The sequence below is a fragment of the Myxocyprinus asiaticus genome, chromosome 21 (genome assembly GCF_019703515.2).
Source record: "Myxocyprinus asiaticus isolate MX2 ecotype Aquarium Trade chromosome 21, UBuf_Myxa_2, whole genome shotgun sequence".
NCBI lineage: Eukaryota > Metazoa > Chordata > Actinopteri > Cypriniformes > Catostomidae > Myxocyprinus > Myxocyprinus asiaticus.
The window spans coordinates 30,594,752-30,617,623 of record NC_059364.1 but is presented as its reverse complement, the minus strand read 5'-3'; the positions used below and the strand labels follow the sequence as shown (position 1 = coordinate 30,617,623).

The 22,872-nt window shown below is 35.4% G+C and overlaps 1 protein-coding gene across 4 annotated transcripts in view; it reads right to left on the bottom strand.

The window, feature by feature from the left end:
* LOC127412207 (leucine-rich repeat and immunoglobulin-like domain-containing nogo receptor-interacting protein 2) overlaps positions 1-22,872 on the bottom strand; it is a 38,364-nt gene that overhangs the window by 3,584 nt on the left and 11,908 nt on the right. Inside the window, exons 2-3 of one of the 4 annotated variants that reach the window (XM_051648404.1) lie at positions 22,625-22,735; positions 22,302-22,500 (exon numbers count right to left, since the gene is read on the bottom strand). The exons of 2 other annotated variants lie outside the window; for them this stretch is intronic. The gene's annotated coding sequence lies outside the window, so the exon portion shown is untranslated. The remainder of the gene's footprint in view (positions 1-22,301; positions 22,501-22,624; positions 22,736-22,872) is intronic. One more of the 4 variants, XM_051648405.1, reaches the window with a different exon arrangement.

The following is a 22,872-nucleotide window of genomic DNA, read 5'->3' as shown; positions in this document are numbered from 1 at the left end:
CCACGGAGACATAGCGCGTGTGGAGGCTTCACGCCATCCACCGCGGCATCTGTGCTCCACACACCACGCGCACCACCAACAAGGAACCACATTATAGCGACCACGAGGAGGTTACCCCATGTGACTCTACCCTCCCTAGCAACCGGGCCAATTTGGTTGCTTAGGAGACCTGGCTGGAGTCACTCCAGGATTCTAACTAGCGAACTCCAGGGGTGGTAGCCAGCGTCTTTTACCACCGAGCTACCCAGGCCCCCATAAAAGATCTTTTCTATGTTTTTGTCCTAACTAGCAGTGACGATCTATTCCTGGACTACAAATTCTTCAGACATGTTTAGTAAGTTCTGTTCTCTGGTTTGTGTGCAGCAGTGTTGTGTTTTCTGTTGTTAATATCACTGGTGATCTTGTTGAAGCGAAACAAAAGAGTTTACGCTTGAACGCCCCACCTCGTGAGCGGCAGGGTAACTAGTGTTGCTCTCGTGCAAGGAGCTCTAAAGCTCTCTTGCCCTATCGTTAACACACACAGGAGATCAATGTTCAGTGGGCATTTTCACTAAATAATACATTTGATTTTGTTTTTTTCTCACCAAACCTTTATCGTATGCTTTCATAACAATCGTGAGTCTCATGGAATAATTTATTAGACTTCTGAGTTATACTTTTGCATTCTTTTGAAGCTTGAAGAGGTGATCACTATAAACTGCCATTGTATAACATCACTGAGCACACAATTTTTTCACAATTTTTCCCTTTGTGTTAAAAAATAGAAAGAAAGTCATATGGGGTTATAACAACACAGGGATGAGTAAATGACTGAATTAAAATTTTGGGGTGTACTGATCCTTTAAGAAATAAGCTATATTAAAATGTAAAAATGTAAAAAAGAAACATTTTCACAAGTGGACTCTTAAATGGCAATGCATATCTATAGTAAATAGACTATAATGGACATACACGCACACAAGCTCCTTTGTTCCATGCCAATTTCCTAACACCCTCCTGGTGCAAGACCTCTCCTGATTCTAGCTGATAGAAACCCTGTGGTACATCGATCGACTCTTTCATTCTCTCTCTCTCTCTCTCTCTCTCTCTCTCTCTCATGCACACACATACACACAAACACACACACAAACAAAGCCTGCTTTCAGAAAGACATCTCCAAACATGCCATAACCATGGAAACCCCATGCTCCCTTGGCACAAGTCCTGCTTTGCCAATCAAAATCAATAATGGAGGAGAGCAAAGCTAGGCATTCCACAGGTCTGTTAGAATCAGACCTCAAATGAGTAATATACATGAGCTGCAGTAGACACATTTTACCCATTTCTGTCTAAATGTTCTGTCTGCAGTGTGATAAACAGCTAATAATTAGAGCAGATTAGGAAGTGTAGCCATGACACACTGCACAGACAATAAAATAGCCACAGAATATTAAATGATCACACTATTGTGCAACAACAAAAGACTTAAAGGAGTTTTTTTTTTCTTTTTCATTTTATAGATTTATACAGAGGAAATTTAAGCTCCTAAGAACTTCCCATCAAACCTTTTCATTCTATGAAAATGGTTGAAAAACACCCCTTATTACAGACAATATGAAAATGAAAAAGGCAGTTTTAGCATCTCAGATGAGCATCAGCAACAGGAGATAATTTTATTTTTATTTACTGTGGTATGCATCTTGTATAAAATTGCATTAAATCAGCCTCAAAATTACAGTAATTTAGTCTTGGCATTAAAAACGAATGCTTCCATCGTAAAAACCCAGCATGTTCAGATTTTCCCTAGAAAACAGCACAGAGCCTTCTGCTATGGATAATTAAACCCTAAAACATCCCTTGACTGACCATTTCAGAAGCTCTCATTCCTTACGGTTCTCAATTTCTGGCTGTTCTTCCTAGTTTAAATGTTCCCTCAGACATAATGTTGTTGTGTACTACAAGATGAATTATCTCATTTTTTGTTTTGTTATGAAAGAATGATGACTGTATTTATTGCTGTGGAAACATCTTAAACGAGCATTGTTTGGGATAAGTTATGTGCACATAATAGCAAAGAAATAGTCGATAGTAAAATCATAATGGAATCTGCTTTCTTTGTTGCTCTAAAATGGCCATAAAGTGAAATAACCACTGATTATAATGTTGGGCTGAAAAATGGAGCACACAATTTTCAGTTAAGTAGTTAGCCACCATTGAACACTCTCATAACCAGTTTAGCTACAGATTGACCTGTATACACTGAATCAACCTTTTTCCTATACACTCTAAGGGGTTATTCAGACATAAATGCTAAAATAAATGATAGATGCAGCACAATGAATGGAGCAGAATGCAAGCATAACATTTAATGTTCTTTTTAACTTGGCACAACATCATTAAAATGCAGCACTCCTTGCACGAGACCCTGAAAAACAGCTAGACGCGGTGCAACGGTCACAGACATCCATCTAGCCCATGTTTACATAGAAAAACTATTGAAAAACAGACTTATATAAAACAACTTTTTATTTTATTTTTGTGCCAAAAAGGTTCTTTTTTATTTAAAATATTTTTGACATAAAGGGTTGTTTATTGTTAAGTAAAGAACCGGTTCCATATAGAACCACAAAAAAAAAAAAAAAAAAATTCTAAAGGGATTCACACACTGGACTAGTAGGACGAAACACTGGTAATGCACATAGAAAGAGTTGTGTCCTAACTTTATACTCCAGTTAAGATAAATAATTTTTATTGAATAATAAACTGTTATTGAATGTGAACCAATTAATTTATGTAGTTTAATCTTGTAACATTTTAAGCTTAATATATATATATCTTTTTTTTTTCTAGGTAACTATGTAGCTGTTAAAGTAGGCCTACAAGTTACATATTAATTATCTATTTATTAAGCTAAGGTTAGCTAGCTTGCGTGACTGGGAACACTAAAGGGATAGTTCACCCAAAAATGAAGCTTCTCTGATTATTTACTCACCCTCATGCAATTCCAAATGTGTTTGACTTTCTTTCTTCTGCTGAATACAAACACAGATTTTTAGAATAATATTTTAGCTCTGTAGGTTCATACAATGCAAGTGAATGATGACCAGACATTTGAAGCTCCAAAAAGGAGATAAAGTCAGCATAAAAGTAATCCATAAGACTCCAGTGGTTTAATCAATGTCTTCTGAAGTGATCCAGTTGGTTTTGGGTAAGAACAGATCAAAATGTAACTCCTTTTTCACTGTACATCTTGAGAGCAGTCTCCTTGTCAATCATGATTTCAAGCTCGATTACACTTCCTATAGCGCCATCTAGCGCTCTGTGCATGTGTCAAGCAATATAAGTGTAATAGAGCTTGAAATCATGATCGCCAAAGAGACTGCTCTCAAGATGTACAGTGAAAAAGGAGTTACATTTTGGTCTGTTCTCACCCAAAACCAACTGGAAAATATTAACACGAAGCGTCAGCAACTCCTTTAGTTGATGCCACAAGTGTACAGCATAATGCCATCCCAATGATGACAAATCTTCGCTGCCACTGAGGTTTAAACTTTCCAGACAGTTTGCAAATTTCTAATCCACAATTACAGCAGGTTGAATTCCACACACTGGCAAAAGCATCCTCCGATATTCCCGTCTTGCATGCCCTCAGTGAGAAGCTTTTCACTTCAGAATCACATTAAAACAGCCTTGCGGAGGACACCTGGACTAGACACATTTAAAAGGATGCTGCACAGATTTGACTTCACGTCGGCAAAAAAAAAACAAGGACAATAGTAATAAAAATATACTAAAATAAAGAAGTTAGCCAAGGTGAGAAATTCTATGACATATTAACCTAACAATTTTTGTTATTTTAGTATTTCTTTGTAAACTAAAAGATATGTGGCAAATTGCAGTTTAGCTTATGCTTTGCCCTCTGTTTTTATTTTGAATGTTTTTTTTATTTTTTATTAGATGCTAATTCCATGACAGAAAAGCAGCTATATTGAACAAACCTTTATTGTTCATTTACTTGACTGTGTCATTATTATATTGCATATTATGCACAGTCCATCTCGGTATAGTGCAAAATAAACATCGAAATAAAATGACCAGATTTTTTTCAATCTGTCCGGTAAACTTTATAATTCCCGGACCCGTTTGCCGGCACCAAATTTTTTTGCCGGAAATCTGGCCTAGAGACTGCAATGGCATGATGTACAGTGAAAAAGAAGTTATATTTTGGCCTGTTCTCACCCAAAACCAACGGGATCGCTTCAGAAGACATTGATTAAACCACTGGAGTCCTATGGATTACTTTTATCTTTTATGATGCCTTTATGTGCTTTTTAGAGCTTCAAAGGTCTGATGACCATTCAGTTTCATTGTATGGACCTACAGAGCTGAAATATTCTTCTAAAAATCTTTGATTGTGTTCAACAGAAAAAAGAAAGTGACACACAACTGGGATGGCATGAAGGTTAGGAAATTATTTTTGGATGAAGTAACCCTTTAACCAAAAAGGCTATTTGATATGTTTGTTTCTATCTAAAAGCCATTTTTATATTGAATTTAATCGAACTGCGACAGCAGTCTGCTTACATTCATAGATGTAATTAAAGGATGTCGTCTGCCTGACACATCCGGTGTGGGACCCCCATAAGAGTGCAGTGATCCTCTAAAGTGTAATTAAGACAATGTCTTCTGCCATGTTAGTAAAATACAATGTTTTATTAGTATATTTCTTTGTATAGCTACTTATTGATGTAATTAACATCTTAATTACAAGTTTTAAAAGGTTTTAAAAGATACATGCATTTTTAAAGTTCACACAGTACAAGACAAACACTGTCTGCATTGCTGGCAATTTGCCTGTTTCAGTCATCTTTTCTTTCTTTTTTGTGCTTTCTCAAAAAAAAGATGAATAAAATTTGAATTTCTTTTCATCATTGATGTATCTGTAAAATGACATGACTGTGTCAGCTGGCTAGCAAAAAGAAAATACACAAAATGATTTCCTGCCCTCAAGTTATACCTCATTGTTTTTTCCTCCCAGTAGAATCTTAACACAATATTTTCTTCAAGAATCCTAACGCTGCACTTTTCCATACAAAAACAGTTCATATTGACCACTGCTATCAAGGTCCAAAGGGGGAAAAAATGTATTAATATACCATAAAATAGTCCATAAAACACTAAGCTTTTCAATGGCCCCAGAAAGCTTGGAATATAGTGCACTTGTCATATGGAAAACTGTTATTATGTCTTTATACTGAACCTTTAATAGTGCTTTATAGTATTTGTCCTTTTTGAAGCCTGACAGCTTCCAAGCTCACTATAAACTGTTATTCTATGGAATAGAGCTGCTTAAAATATCTATTTTTATGTCTATATATATGGGTTTTGAACAACATAAGGGTGAGTAAATGAGTGAGTAAAAGTACATTTTCCATTTTTAGGTGAACTACTCCTTTAACTGGTGGCTCATTTTTTGAGCACAAACCTGACAAGACATACTCAAAATAAAACAGTCTCTTTTAAAAGATGACTCTTAAGAGATGCTGTACAAAATACAGAATTAATTAAAAATATAAAGAAATTATTTAGAAAATCTTAAATTGATTTTAAATTATTACCTAATAATCTTTGCAATAAGAATTATGACACTGTCCTTGCCAAAAACCTAAAAGCACAACAGAAGTCACAAGTCACAGGTCTTACCATGTTCTAGTTCTAATCTGAGGTTGATAATGCTCTACTTTGTGTTTTTTTTATAAATAATTTTCTTAGACAATGTCAAGAGAATTTTCTAAAAAACTGCTTCAAAAGCCTGCCAGATTACCACATTCATTCAGTTCCTTTACAATATACACACATTCGCTCTTTGTCTTAAGCCTGATTTGCTGAAAACTGCTCCATTAATGTTTTCACATTCACAGTTATGAATGACATACAAATCATGTACTGTACATGACATATTTTAAATTCAAAATGGCGAATTATGCCAAATGGTGAATAGTTTGCACCCTTGGAAATTAATGTTGGTCGGTACAACATTTCAATCATAAAACAGTGGTCAAATATTGCATGTTTAGTTAGATACTTACATCTTACATGACACAAACACTCTTAAACTGAACTGCTAGCTGATGCGCGGCGCTGGAATAATCCACGAGGTTCCCGCTTAGCATCTTAAATTTGAGTCCTGCCTTCATCGATTTGATTGGCTATCTCATATGACATTGAGGAGCAGTGTTAGACTACTGAGCGTGGTAAAAATGTAACATTTTTAAACCATTATGTGATTCCTGCAACAAATTAATGACAATTAGACAGCGGTGCATAATGGACTGCAGCAGAACAGCAACAAGGATATCAATTATTGGGGGGGACAATCTGGCCATATATGATTATTGGGGGGAACTTGTCCCCCTCAGAGTATATTGCGCTTACGGCTCTGATCCAAGCGTACAAACATGTACGTTTAAATGTTACAAATATTAACATACACATACAGTAGCTACGTATATTAATGAGATCAGGCTGAAAAGCCATTGAAATGTGATGGCAGTGTGCTTACATTCATAGATGTACTTAAAGGATGTTGTATGCCTGACACTTGCGGTGTGCGACCCCCATAAGAGTGCAGTGATGCTCTAATGTGTAATTAAGACAATGTGTCTTCCGCCATGTTAATAAAATACAATGTTTTATTAGTATATTTATTTGTATAGCTACTTATTGATGTAATTAACATCTGCCATGTTCCACACAGAAAATGTCTAATATAGATCAATACAAGAAATCATTAAATCACCAAGAAATCGTTGAGGTGCAAATAAAACAAACAAAAAAATCCATCTACTGGCCTTAATGATTCAAACCCCAAGTGAGGAGCACAGGTTGCCTCATTCAAACTCAGAGTGATTAGCAAACGCAATACTACGTATGCTTTCCTTTTAAATCAATATCAATACATGCCACAGGATTTGCTGCCACATTTTCATTGTGTTTCAATGAGTGTGATTGCAAACGTCCTTGCGTGGCTGCGTGCACAAGAGAAGCAATTCTCAGCCTTGGCAGAGTTCCGTTTTCTTTCATAACTCCATCAAGGTTCAACGTCAAACATTCCCCTGCCAGCATGAGTGTTAGAATGAAGACAGAGGACACGTTTATGTGGAACATCGGGGGCCCCGCGTCGTTATGGGGAGCAGCTCGCTGACAGCAGAGGTTTATTACGTTTTAATGAGTTAATAATTCAATTAATCCAACCGATCCAATGATGGTATCAGCAGCAGGGGAGAGCATGAGTGCTGATATAATTGTTGCTAAAGGTGTCTGGATTAGTGAGGCATTTCGAAGGCAAAATTAATCAATTAATCATTACAAAGTCCTCTTTTTGAGAACTGAGATTAGCTGTTAAATAATAGGATATGTTGTCACACAGCAGGGAATGGCTTTTGGTTTGGACAAATGGACACTTTTAGTCTATCACAAAATATCAGTCCTTCAATCTTTCACTCTATCAGTGTGACAGTTCACCCAAAAATTATAATTCTTTCATCATTTACTCACTCTCATGTTGTTCCAAACCCATATGACTTTCTTTCTTGAGTTTGAGCACAAAAGGAGGAATTTTGAACAACTGTACTTGTCGCTTTTTATGCACTACAATGAGTGGGGACTGAATATTTCCAGCTTCAAAAAGGATGCAGAAGCACCATAAAAGTATCTAAGAGACCAAGTAAAAAAGGGAGAACTACAGTAGGTGTGCTTCAAAGGTGTCAAAATATACAACCACAGGTGCTCGTTGGAAAAAGAGGTTACAAAACAATACGGTGAGTTATAATGTGAACTAAAGTGGGTGCCTTTGATTTTGTTATCTAAGACAGGGTTTCTTAACCTTTTGCGCACTGCGACCCAATATTTGTAGCTTTGGTGCTGCTGGCTGAAGTTTTCAAATGGTCTCTTACCACACCCTCCACAGTTTTAGCTCGTTTTACCACAATGTGAGAACTTTTCAGACGGTCCCCTACCCACCGTAGGCACAGTTTCCAATGAATATCAAGGTTAAATTAATGATCTTGAATTATTGATTCGATACGGGACGCATCATTTTATCTTTAAATATGGTACGGGTGGCAACCCTACTTGGGACTGCCGCTCTGAAATGATGATGTCCAGAGATTGGATTGCATTCAGACTAGCACAATAATGCACAGAGCTAACGCATGCAATTCTACGTCAAGAGACCTTGTCCAAAAATAACATTTTGTAGCATTGATGGATTATTGTGATTGGACAGCAAATAATTAACGTCAGAGAAATGCAGCCTCTTACTTTCGGACGTTTTACGTAAACCTGAACACGATTCGACAATAGAGGTCACTGTTGCCCCAAACATTGCAAATGTACAGTTCTATCCTTCTAATTGGTAATTTGTACTCATGATAGAAAAGATCTCAGTGGTTGAGAAACCCTGATCTAAGAGAATGTCCAAGCAGCTCTTTTCCAATACAGTGAAAGTGAATGGTGACTATTGTTTTCCTTTGTACCTATTCTCTTTCATTGTATGGAAAAGAGCAGCTTGGACATTGTGCTAAGTATTTCATTTTGTGTTCCATGCAAGACAAAAAAGTCATATGTGTTTGGAACGATGTGAGGGTGAGTAAACAATGACAACATGTACATTTTTGGTGAAATACTCAAAAATACTCATAATAAACATCACTTACACACCATACAGACATCAAACACTAGCAAAACTCAAGAGATCACACAAGCTGTGCTACTCGGTTTTCGCAGTGAGCAAGTGAGTATTGAAAAACCTTGTGTGCCATCTTCTAGTGCATCAAAACAAAGGTCAAAGCATTTCTTCATGCATTCCAGGTGAGCTCTTGATAACAGAATCTGCCCGTGTCCCATTGCTCTACATCAGTGTCTTGCTTCCACAGACGGGGATTGTGAAGCCTGCGGTTTCTCTAACTTTGAGGACATTCTGCAGATTAACTTGGTCTAATTTTAGTTTATCTAATTTTAGTCTCATCCATTTTTCATTGAGTGAAACCACCACAGCCACTGAGAGCGCAGTGTCCCATCTCCCAACAGGTGGATGTGCGTATGGTGTGTGTGTGTGTCTGAGCAATTTGAGACCGAAGGGAACAAGCAAAAGTTGTTGTTTGTTGTTAGAGAAGCAGTGGGGAGCATACATACATATAGCTGAGTGAATATGGGGGAATGTATGCTCAAGCATGTAGAGAGTGTGTGTGCGCTGACCTTGATCCTTTGGGGTCTTTGGATCTCATGTTTAATTCAGTGCTACAGCGCAAACTTGAACTACATTTGGTGATTATTTCATACTGAGGTGTGTAAATGTAGGTGCCACAGGCTGTATGTGTTCCCCTGTATGTTGCCTTCAGACAACGTGCTCTAGTATCTCTATGATACTCTGATCCAGCCCAGTGGAGCGCTATTGACTCCTGCTATTGATCTCGGCGTTATTATTACACATTCATTCCTTCAAGCATCCCTCACATTGCACAAGACCAAAACCCCTGTGTAGCTCTGCTGAAACCCATGGCAACAGAGTTGTCAATTAAGCCCTTATTTTTGAATGTTTCATATCCCCAGCACTTAGGTGAGAATCCACAGAATAATTTTATAAAACCCAAATGATTTAGCTGGTTTCACACATTTAAGTATTGAGATGACCGTTTCCCTCATATGGAAGGAAGCATTGGTGAATATTACCTGCATGTCGTATGCTGTCAGCTATGCTTAATTTGTATAAATTAGTATGCTCATGTGTGCGTGTTTTTGTATGTCTAGGGCGGTCTATCTTGGAGAGCATGTGTAAGGGCTGATGCAATGTGTTTATGTTTAATAAACATCAGTAGGGTGTCAAGGCGCAGCTGCTAATGCTTTAATTTAGGGTGCGTTTGTCAAGTCTGCCAGCAACCGCTTTTTTAATGACAGGGATTTAAACAGATATACTAAGAATCATAAAATACAAACACACTTTTTACACACATAACGCTTAAACGTATGCGTATCTGACAAATAATACACTGCAAAATTTCAACATGCATAAGACAAGATTAGTTTACTTGAGAAGCAAAACTGCCTAAGATATTAAGACTTGTTTTCAAAGAAACATCTTGAAACCAGTTTATTTTTCTTAAGCCATTGGTAAATTCAAATTTTGTTGGATTTATGCTTAAAACAAGTAGAAACAATTTGCCAGTGTGGTGAGAAAAATAAACTTAATTAAAAATAAAGTCTCTGAAAACAAGTCTTATTATCTTACACAATTTTGCACAATCTTGTTGTAAGGATGTTAAAAAAAAAAAAAAAAAAAAAAAAATGTAAGAAAGTGATTTTTTTAAGGGTATGGATATTTGAACATGACACTTTTTTAGGTTACAAATTATATATTTGTTTAAGGGAGAATGTATATTTTTAGATGTTGCACCTGATCACCATATGCTGTTCACTTAAATAGTCCTGCGGTGTGAAAATGTTTAAATATTCCATAGTATTCCATAGTCTCTCAATTATTATAAGGGGCTTTATTTACCACGCATAAAGTCTTATCCTATTTTCAAGAAAGTGCTAATTCTAAGTGCAATTTTTGTGCCAGCACAAAATGCAAGTGGCTGTGGGTGGAGGGTCTACGCTATTTGTGGGTGTATGTGTGCAAACTGTGGGTGTAATGTATGGTAATGAAGTGCTGCAAAGCGCAGTTTGCTATTTTCCTGAGAAATAGGTAATTGTGTTAAGATGTTTCAAAAGCAGGTCTTATATCAGCTAAACTTAAAGTCTAAACACATTCCCTGCATTTGCAGTTTGGAGATTCCACCAGCATGTGGTAATAAAGTTCATGTCCAAACTCTGAAAATATAGGGGAACATTAAATTATGTCCTTGACAAAAGCCTTTTTTATGACACAAAAACGTATTCGATTTGTATTAAACTATCTATAGGTCATGATTTTTTTTATCAGTTATTATTATTGTTATGTGTATACTGTATTTACAATTGTATCTATGATCTAATTTGTATTGGTATTTTTCCACCTGTTGTCTTACAGTTATTTTTAAGTCACTGCAAAAGAGGCTGGTGAAAGAAGTTAGAGAGAGTGAAATGTTTGGATTTGGTATGATTTTTTGACCACTTCATTATTTTAAATATATTTTCATTACGTTTGAAGTGTAATATGAATTTAGGTATATTTTTTGTTAAATGTAAACATTTGGTCCTTTTTTTTTTTTTTTTTTTTTTTATAAAAATCAACCAGTAGAAGTGAAGTGCATGGCAATCACTGTTAATACTAGCCATGAATTGTGTCAGTAGATGAAACTGTTTAATAATACTTACATTCTCTACAATTTAGCAGAGCCTTCAAATCCTGACATTCAACAAGGATGCAGTTAATGCATAAAAGATGTAAATCCATATTTGTATTCTTCTAATTCATTGCATACAGTCCATTAACACTACCAACTTCTTATGAATGTGCTGTCTTTGTTTATGTTGCTGGTGCTTGAAAGGGTATGGACCACAGGCGCTGATCCCGTGGGAAAAGCACGAGATATTCCCCGTCAATTTTCTCCGTATTTAGTAAATATTTCTGAGCCTTTACCCAAACCAGATAGCTCTAATATTAATGACATTAAAACATTTGATTTGAAGCAAATAATAAAAAATAAAAAAAAGCTATTGGTAATTGGGGTCTTCTCTGATTGGTGGATCTCTCTTCGGGAACGCGGTTCCGGTGGGTCGTAATACTCGCAATGCCTCATAAGAATTCGTCTTTTCATTTTGTTAAAAATGGCCAGGTTTATAATTAAAATAAAAACTTCAGATTGTTTGGGCACCCACCGACCGAAACATAAATCGGCACCTATGGAATGGGCTATATAGTAGGATGCAGATGGTGGAATAACCGGAGAAAAACCTCAGAATTAAATTGCACTTGACCTAGCCCATTAGCGCTTTGCGAGCGTAATTTTGCCAAACCAACTTGCGCCTAGACTTATAGCGCATGCTTGCACGAAAATACCAAATCTACATGGCCATGCCACTGACATTGCTGACTTAAAGCATAGCCCTGCGATTAGCGCTAGTGCTCTTAATACAGGGCCCAAGGTCATAAAAGAGGCATGCATTATAATTATACACAAATTCTGTTTAAAATAGTTTTAGATGAAGTATAGCATATCAGGACATGCCCATAAGCAATTACGTACACACATTATAATGCATAAGGATTCTATAACACTACAAATTTGCAAACTCTTATTTAAAATAAAATACAACATTTCCTGAGAGGAAGAAAGTCAAAATGCAGAGGACACATAGATATGAGGTTAGGGCAGAGAAAACAATTGAAGACTATAGAAAAAAATTATCTAAAAATAAAATGATGAGAATATAGTATGATGAGAATATGAGAGGTCTAAGAGAATATAAATGGTAAATTAGAAAAAGCAGCATGCTGCAATGAATAATAGCAAAATAACAGGACTAAGAGATCAGGCACACTGATTTATATTTCAACCTGCATGCCTGGATAACATTAATGTGTGTGCAGTCACGTTTATTTGGCCAGCAGGTTTTGTCTTCACATCGTCTGTGTGTGTATGTGGGGGTAGTACTACTGTGTAGTAGAAGCATCACTTATGCTTTCTTCTTGATTTCTCCTCTGCATAAACAGCATATACACAATCACACTCACAAAAAGGAAGAAAGGGATGTGCGAAATGGAAAAAAGGCAAGATTTGATGAGCCGACTGCCTGCAGACATTGCTTCAGCAATGCAAATTAACCCTGCAGGCAAAAACACTGAAGCAGTAACCCTTACCATTAAAAAAACATTGGTAACTCTGTATGAAAGTTTCAGTTAGCTGCTGTCTATTATTTTCCTCTATTTTCTTTGACATTCATTTGCTTTTATAATTATTTTCCTTTGATTTATAAAGGAGATCTAATCACTTTTATGCTTGATTAATTATTTTCAAACACAACAGACATTTGTATTTTATTTTATTTTTTTACATTTTCTAAAGAAAATGAAAGGGGTGCTTGCAAAACTCGTCGTCTCAATGCTAGGGTGTTCTGGGTGGTTGATAGATGGTTCCTTGCTAGCCAAAGTCAAAAGAGCCAACTCCCAAGTCTCTGATATTCCTATATGGCTCAGATTCCTTCTTCAATGTAAATCTAGGGGTTTTTTCACCTGTTTTATCATCTGCCAGGTGAATATCTTAAATCAGATTGCTTTGATAAGAAATAGTACATCTATCCTCAAAAAGCCACAAGCTCTAAGGTTTCATTCATATACGAAGAATTCAGTTACATAATGGGTAACACTTTACATTAATGTTCCCTTTCTTAAGGGTTTAGAAAGAGGTTCATTAATGGCTAATAAGTCATTTACAAATGCATTATAAATCAATATATATTGAATATAAATGTATAAATTGATAAGCAGTTATAACAACATGAACAGAAGGGCAACTTTCATGTACTACTTTCATGTACAACTTGCCAAATAGTGAGGAGTTAAACTTACTTTTAACTAAACTTTAATTGCTACAATAATAACATGTTAATAAACACCTACTTATTATAGCTGTTTTAATCAAACACATAACATATCATAATTCATTGTCACAATGCAGCAAAAATAGGTTATTATAGTGTGATTACAAGGAGGGATAATGTCTTTGCTACAGTTCGCTTTGTGTTTTAATTTCTGTAATGTATTTAATCACTTGTGTTGTCACTTTTCTTTGTCATGTTGATGTCAAAAGAATGGTATTACTCCAAGTGGTTACCTAACCTACCTACTCTAGTTAGCTAAAGTCCTCTGCAAAAACACTTTTCAAGTCTTCATGTCCATTTGCAGCATATATTTTTTAAAAAGGGTCTGATGGACCATTAAACCTTACTAAACTTCTATGTACAAGTTTCTAATGTTGGCAACTGCTTAATAAATGCTTCATATGTGTCTACTTTACATTAAGGTACATTTTCATAGGTTACTAATGTTGAATAAGTGTTATTAAGCATTTATAACATGAGAGGTAATGATCACTTTATATACCTTTAAATAGGGAATATGAATATATAGTGTTACACCACAATGTTTCATACTTGAAAAGTTATGTTCAAATCCCTAACTCCAGATATGAGAAAGTACCACTAATTACTTGATAGATGACATTGGTTAATAATATCTTCAGGTCATAGAAATGACAAAACTTGGTCTTCTTTTTCTTTATGAGGATTCTGGTCTTCACTCATTGGGACATTTTCTACTTTCTGGTAAAAGAGAGCATCTATCCTTATTTGGCAAGTGCACTGAATCAAGATGATGTCAGCTGTTCTAAGAGGTAGTGCTTTTAAGAGCAGTCTGTTTTTATTTCATTGAGTGCATTTCCATTATGGGTCCAAACTGACTTTGGCATGAAATCTTAATTGGCACTTGACTGTATAATGGTCCTGCAACCAGTGCCACACACAAACAAAACGCATGAATTGATCAGCACTGTGAAGTCCTCCATACAAGTGAATTAAACCCTTAAATTACTTAAATTCAAATTAAAGCAATGAGCAGCGAGAGGCTGTGCATTACATTGATTTTCTAGGGCCCAATGTGAGTTTTATAAAACGGTGCCAACAGTACTTTAATAACATACACCAATGTTCAATAAAGAGTTACATTTATTATTGATATTTTTTGGAGTACACAATTCTTCCACCATATAATATAGTTAATTATTACACAGCTCTCTGGAATACTTGATTCTGATTGGTCAATAGCGCCATCCAGCAGTCTGATAGAATATTTCTGAATAATGACCACACATCCAAGTGATTTTAGACCAGTAATCGTGAGTCATCTTAGTAAGTTATCAAGTAAGCAAATAAAATAAATTCAACTTCAATGTTTCATGTCCATTTATTTATTTATTTAGAAAGTAGTCTTGTAAGCGGGATAGTAATCAGTCATACGATCATTTTCACAAAATAATCCCCAACAGAACTCAGATGTTGCAAACTGGAGTTGGAATTCAGCTATTTCTAGAGACTTCGTGATCTCTTTCTTCTCACATAATAACATAATTTCAGCGCAAATCAATATTTCATGTCCATTTATTTATTTATTGGGTAGGTAGTGGTGTCATAAGTGGTATAATGTACACTGTAAACCCTAATGTTGTCACTGATGGAAAAGTCAAGTTGTCTTAATTAAACATTACTTGAAATGTCAACTTTTGGACTCATATCTCAAATATCTAAGTTCCTTGAACTTATTTTTCTTAATCCATAGACTTATTGAGTACAAAATTGAGGCTATGTGCAATACCCACAATGCCTTGCGTTTGAATTATTTCATTATGTTTCCTTGGTCAAAGGGAACATATGGGGGAATTTAAATAGTTGTTATTAAGAATTCATAGACGTTTTAGCTCTTTTGTTGTATTATTTATGTTGTTTTGTTGCAAATAGTGACTGAAAAAAAAAATGATTCCCCACTTCAGCAAATATTGCTCAATAAATATAAACAGATATTACTGAGAATGTAATGTTGTCAACTTTCATTAATTAAACACTATATTTGTGACACAAGATATTAAGATTAGGCTGTACTCACAATAATGAAGAAACTTTGCTAATTATTTTCAGTGAAGTGACATTAATCTGCAGTTTAGTAAACTCAACCTAATTTTTTAAGATTCCATGGGAAACCACATGATCAGTGATTGAATTGCAAGCATATTTGGGACTGGAGTGCTTGTGGACAATGCAAGGTTTTGCCAAAAAGTTCAAAGGTAAATTACTTTAAACATAATGTAAATCAGTATTTTATTTTTGCTATCAATTTTCTACAGTATAATGAATGTGTGTCTGCATGAGGCTAATTAGATGTGTATATGTAAAGCATGTATTTTTTCACAAGAGGCTCTTCATCTGTAACCGCTGCTCAGGGCCCTTCCTCATGCGGCAGCTGCAACTCACTCGCATCGCAGAAACTCAGCAAGCAACAGGTAATTTCAACAAATAAATCACTTTTCTAAATGTTTTAATGCAAATATCCAAATGTCTCTTTGAAGCCCTTCATCTTAAAGGGAAACCAGCTTACATTAGCTGAGTGTTTGTTTATGTTCACTTTTCAGCTTAATCAAATGATTTTAGTAGTTCACCCAAAACTGCTATTTCTCTTGGCATTTGATCTTCTGACCCCTTATGCCTTCTCAAACTCGTACGACTTTCTGTCTTCTGTGGAACACAAACCAACATTTCCACTCAAGTCATATGGATAACACTGCTGCTGCATCTTGAAAGTTTTTAACCTCATTGACTTGCATTGTATGGGGAAACACACCATATATCCATAAAGAAAATCAAATGAGTTTGACATGGCATAAGAGTGCATAAATGTCTCCTTGGTTTGCCCCAAGGAGACACCCTGATATCAACATGTGAAAGTTGGTTTGTAAAACAAAGTGTCACATTATAAGTATAATACTGTTGCAATATGTAGCAGGATTTGCAGTGGTTGAAAATGGTCTCGTCATGAATCTTAAATGTAAATTAGCCATACATGTAGCTTATCTTGTCAGTTACGATTATACTCATTTTGTCTAACAGGATAGGGTCGTTTAAATTATAGTCCTGGCATGTCTACAACTATAACTGAAAGAAGAGTAATCAAAAAAAAAAAAAAAAAAAGGTAGGAAACACATTTGGATGACATGATTCATATTTATATAGCAAGATTTTAACATATCAATGTATCAATTGTATGCATGTGGTGCAGTGGTTGAAAAGCTTTGTGTTTCAAATGAAAATTAATAAATACGGCATTAAAGATATGAATACGACTCCAGTGGTTTAATCCATATTTTCAGAAGTGATATGATAGGTGTGCGTGAGAAACAGATCAATATTAAAGTAATTTTTACTATGAATTTTCCTCCCTGCCCAGTAGGTGGTGAAATGCACAAAGAATGTGAATCCCCAAAAATAAGAGAAGACAAATATGAAAGTGAAAGTGGAGATTGATAATAAAAAAGTACTTAAATACTGATCTGTTTCTCAACCACACTTATCATATCACTTCTGAAGATCTGGATTCAACCACTGGAGTCATATGGATTATTTTTTTGCCACCTTAATGTGCTTTTTGACCACCATTCACTTGCATTGAATGTACCAACAGAGCTGAGATATTCTTCTAAAAATCTTTGTTTGTGTTCAAAATAAGAAAGTCCTACACATCTGGGATGGCATGGTGGTTAAATTAGATTATTTTTATTTTTGGGTGAACTATCCCTCTAAGCATCACTTTTCTTTTTACTCTGTAATTATTGATTTTGAGGATATTTAATTGTGCAAATAAATACAATGGAAATTGTCTATGCATTTAGGAAGAGGAGCTTGACCAAGCACAGATAGGAGCAGATGCCATCAATGCTTTGGAGCAGGAAGAGCGAAAGTTGCCTTTCAACCCATTGGATGTATTGACTGAAAATAAGTTGGGGACATTTGTCAAAATTTGTCATTTGTCTTTTTTGAGGTCATACAGTAAGTGGTGTTGAATCTTGATGATGGCAAGTTCTGGCCGAATTTAAAAGATATTTTGAATGAATAGTTTCATTTATAAATAAAAACTGTTTCTGGTGTTTTTATTACAGAATTAGTTCAGAGAATTTTCTCCTACCTGCATATATTTCTGCAGTGTGCAGTCTGTTAAAATGCATTTTGAATTGTTTATTTAGATTAACTGAAATTGTTTATATCATTATATGCATATATGCATTTCTGTAGGGAAATAAGTTTATTTCATGACTGACCTATAATCGGTTAAATTTGAGTCCATTCAATAAAAATAATTAAGTGGAAACAACTACATTTAAATAGCAAATCTGAGTTAAGTCTACTTGCATCTAGTTACCTTAACTTAAAAAGTTCAGTTCATTCTATATGATCTCCAAGTTAATTGAACTTAATTACACAAGTTTTGGAGACGCCATTACACAATTCAATTGAGGGAACAAGTTTACTCAGTTAATTAAGTAAAGTAAACTTATTAGGGTTTTCAGTGTACAGTCAGTCTGTCGTTATCAAAAAATAAACCCCTTCAGGGTGATACAAGACTTTTTAAAATAAAGTAATTAAACTGAGTCTACTAAGTGATATTGCTTGGCAATTGCCATGCACATAAGTTTCACAGCGACTTGTCTGAACAGATTCCTTGGCCAAACGTTCACAAACTCTCACATCCAGACATGACTGACACAGCCACACATCTATCCACATGCATATTTAGTTTGTTGCCTGATATATGCTAATTCATGCACATAATGCAGATTAGTGAGATACTTATCAGGCTTCAGCTCTTTGAGAACTGTTTGTCCCCAAACAAGCAAACAAGTGAGAAGGATGAACAAATATATGACCTTATTTTCCTGTGTAGCGTTGCGTAAAGCTACAGCAGTCACTGAAACAAATATATTAACAATTACAGTGTGCCACCTCAGTGGTTAGTGACACCGAGTGTGTGAACTGCATGCAGATTTACGGTTGAACCATGGTGGCATTTGTTTACTGTTAGACCAGGCAAGAATTTATTAAGTGAAAGATGCAATTGTCAGCTCATATATACAGTAGAATTATTAATTCTCCATTTAGAAATACTGAAAGTTTGAAAACTAGTCATTCAAAGATGACTCACAGCATTCGTGGAGGAAATACATTTAGTAAAAAAGCCTTCTTGCATGCTGTCTCCTTAGAGGACATTCAGGAAGCTCCTGAAGGCCACCAGGGCTAGTGGAGTTGACGCAAAGCTATTTGCACATTGAAAGGAAGCCTAATTAAAAAGCACAAACACTTGATTAGTTGTACAAGATTTAGAGGAGATTTTTTCATGTATCTTATATCAGGTAGGATAATGAATCTGTCTAATTGTGAATATTAGTCAGCTTATCAAGTATATGTGAGATATGTGAAACCTCTCATGAAATATGTGAGATATGTGAAACCTCTTGTTACAGTAAGATTTCGTTCATTAACATTAGTTAATGCATTAGATATTATGAAAAAAAAAATGCATTTATTAATCTTTGAAAATGTTAGTTAATAAAAATACAGTTTTTCATTGCTAGTTCATAGTTCATTAACTAATGTAAACATAAACAGCTTTTGAATTAAAAAATGTATTAATATACAGTATGTTGAAATTAACATTAACAAAGATTTAAAAATGCTGTAAACGTAATGTTCATTGTTAGTTAAACTAATGTTTTTAACTAATATTAACAAATGGAACTTTATTGTAAAGTGTTACCTACAGTGATAATATCTCAAGTGGGATAAATTGTTGATATTTATAGCTCAGTGGGCTGTTTACAACCGTCCTATTTCAAAGAAGAAACTCAAAGTACTCTGACCTAAAATCAACCTTTAAAAGGGATAACCTAGCTAAAATGATAATTCTTTCATCATTTCCTCACCTTTATGTCGCTCTAAACTCTTACTGCCTTCTTTCATCCAAGAAATGCATAAGGTGGATTTTTAAGGAAGAAAATATTGTGTTCCATGAAAGAAACACCTGGAGTCATCTGTAGACTGTAAATCCTCCCCATATGTCCTCTGCATATATTGCAGACTGTTATCACTAGTGTGTCTAATTAGTAAACCTAGTGGCAGCTTGCAATTTTTTTAATCAAACCAACAGCTGAACTGTCAGCGTTATTAGTATGGGCAGCACAGACTCAAACTTTAAAAACCCCTGGGGACTGAAGGTTTTACATTGCTTGACACTAGTTCTCAATTACTTCAACTTAATATCATAGTAACCCTGCACTACCCTGAAGCAGAAGTTTGCTGAGGCTGAGCTGCCTTTCACTACAGAGAGAGGTGTCCACCTATACATCAAAAACATCTCAATAGTGGAATAACATCCCAAACATATAAAACTACCAACTTAATGCTACTTTACCCCGAGCGTAAACGTGCCTTTCTTTGAAGTATACTTCCAATTAACTGTTCAAGATAAAAAAAAAAATGGAAAAAATAAAATAAAGACTAACTCCAATTATCAACAGACAACAATACATTCTCAGTAGGCACTATGTTCCTGTTGCCACTTTCTAAATTGCCTTCATGGCTTTATTCTTTATTCAGATCTTTTGCAACCTGCTGAAAATGAATTGTAACTGTTCAATGCACGTTCTAATTAGTTAAAAGGTATATAAGAAATATGTTGATGTAAATGTATTTTGGCATTCATCTGAAAACACTTCAAACAGAAAGTATTGGAATGTTATGTCTTTGGTATTTACACATATTCACTGAGCAATCTTTTAAAATGTACCTTTCAATTCTTGTGGCTTTACTGAAATTCTCTGAAAGCAGTCTAGTGGCTTGCATGAAATCTGGCAGGACTAATCTACAGAAAACCATTTTGCTTTACTTAAAAAAAGAAGAAGAAGAGAGAATCACTTGATTTTATGGTCCAGTTGGTACAAAGCATCAGGAAAATAAAAGCAGTAGCACTACAATATCAATACAGACCTGTTGGCTTAGTTTACAGGGCTAACAAAGCAGAGATTAAGCTTTTAAGCCCAGTGAAATTCCTGCTACAATTATCACATTATAATTACATGGTAATTATATTAATATTACATTAAAGAACATTTCCCCTCAGGCTTGATTAGAAAACAGTAAAGATGTGAAACACTGATTTTTTTTCCTCCTGAATTTAAACCTCTGGGGAGTGATGTTACTCATGATGTGGTTGTAAAATTTAATTAGTTCGGACATAAATTATGAGGCTATACATCAGTAGGTGTGAGGGTTTTAGTTCACAGTATATTTAATACATAGACAAAGCACTTTGCCATGTTTATAATGATCTTGTAATTGCGTTCCCGATAGGTTGAGTGTTCACATTCAAAGCCATGTTCCAAACTTTTTCTCAGAATAGCAGTGACCTCCATTTTCACACATCCATTTGCACTCTCAAAAATCACATTACACACTCACACATCCAGTGACACTTACACTCAACTCCTTTCATTCATGGATTTATTGGTACAGTTTTTCCTAACCCCCACAGCCCACATGCACCCTAACACTCCTGTAAGAATAAACTTTCTCTAAGAAAGACCTAATGGTGAATTTATTTGTAAATGAAATCTAGATGGGATGTTTAAAAAAATTTAAAGTCATTTGCACTCTGTTTATGATGGAATTTATATATCATAGAACAGGGCTATATAATTCCCCTCCTGGAGGGCCACTGTCCTGCCAAATTTAGGTCCAACCCTAATCAAACACATCAGAACCAGCTAATCAAGGTCTTCAGAATTATTTGAAAATTGCAGGCAAGTTTGTAAGGATACTTGTTAGTGTTAAATGTTTTATGTGTTATTTAGAAGAGTTTCTGCATAGTTAAAGTCTTTGGGGGATACCTTTATGTTGAAAAGGGGAGCTTGAGCTACAGTATATTGCTTTACTCATTGAGAATCCGCTATGCTAATTAAAGCATAGTGTTTCCAATTAACATGCATTCAGCATGCTAGTATTCACTAGCTTATTCTAGCTAGTACTAGCTAGTTAGGTTCCCTCCACTTGAAGAATTTAAGTTGAGCTTACATAGTCATCTTAATTCCAGCCAAAGTGTTAAACTTAAATTTAATTACCATTGAAATGTATGAGTTAGCTTACTCAATATTTCAAGTTAAGGGCAATTAACAAGCATATGTATTACAAAACCAAAACCTGAAAGTTCTAATAACTTAAACTTGGGAGTTTATTAACTTAACACTTAATTGATTCCCTCAAAATGTTTGAGTTCTGCAAACTTATGAGGGTTTACAGTGTACCATTGAAGCTCAACAAGTATGAAATATCCCCCACCATCAATGGTACCAATTTTAATGAGAAGTTATGACTTACAGTCAGACTTACAAGCCAAATCAAAATCTTTCTTAATACTTTTTATTTGTAATTATCTGATGCTCCCTAGATCTCTCCTACAACAGAAAAGAAGCTTACCTAGCAACAAACCTAAAAAGCCTCACATCAACTTGCCAGGTCCATTTCCTCAATGTCTTTCTCTCTGTTTTTTCCCTCCTTCAGCCCCTAATGGATCTGAAAATGGAATTCCATATCTGGGAGATCTGCTGAGTTCATATTTTACCCTAACAGGATTTAAACCAAATAATAGTGCTCTTATTCCTACAGTTTGATGACACACTTTGGTTAGCTTAAAATGCAAATGTGCGAATCACACCCTGACACACTAATTAATTCTGTAAGTCACTTACTTATTCAGTCAAAGCTCGGTCTGTCTCTCCAGAATGGAAGGCAGGTCTCTATCCTCTTTATTGCTTGACAGACCAAACCTGTCCCTCTCCATCCCTGAAATCCAGACTTTTTGCTCTTTACCCTGGAACAGCATCCATCACTGTCTAAAGCCTCTGTCTTGAACGCCAAAGGAGAGCGAATCGCAGTGTCTTGCGTCCACTGAGAGAAGAATGAGCGCATTGACATTGACACCTGACCATCACAGACAAAGTGAACTACTGACACACTTAGCTGTACCACCCACACAGTTTGCTGATGAAAAATCAAATTTCTTTCTGCCCACCTCTCCACTAAAGCGCAGCAGCTCTCTCCAAAACCCCTGGCAGAATACATCACCACTTTCCCTTTTATGAGTCACAATGCACACACATACACACCTCTGATGCGTTCCTACCTGCAACACACAAAGAGTGTTTTAAATGCATGCACACTTTGTCTTTCACACGTCCAAAAATAAAGCACATATAGGTATTTCTTTTAGTTTTACATGCACTACACTCAGTTTCTCTGTTTAAAACAGTAATCCTAACT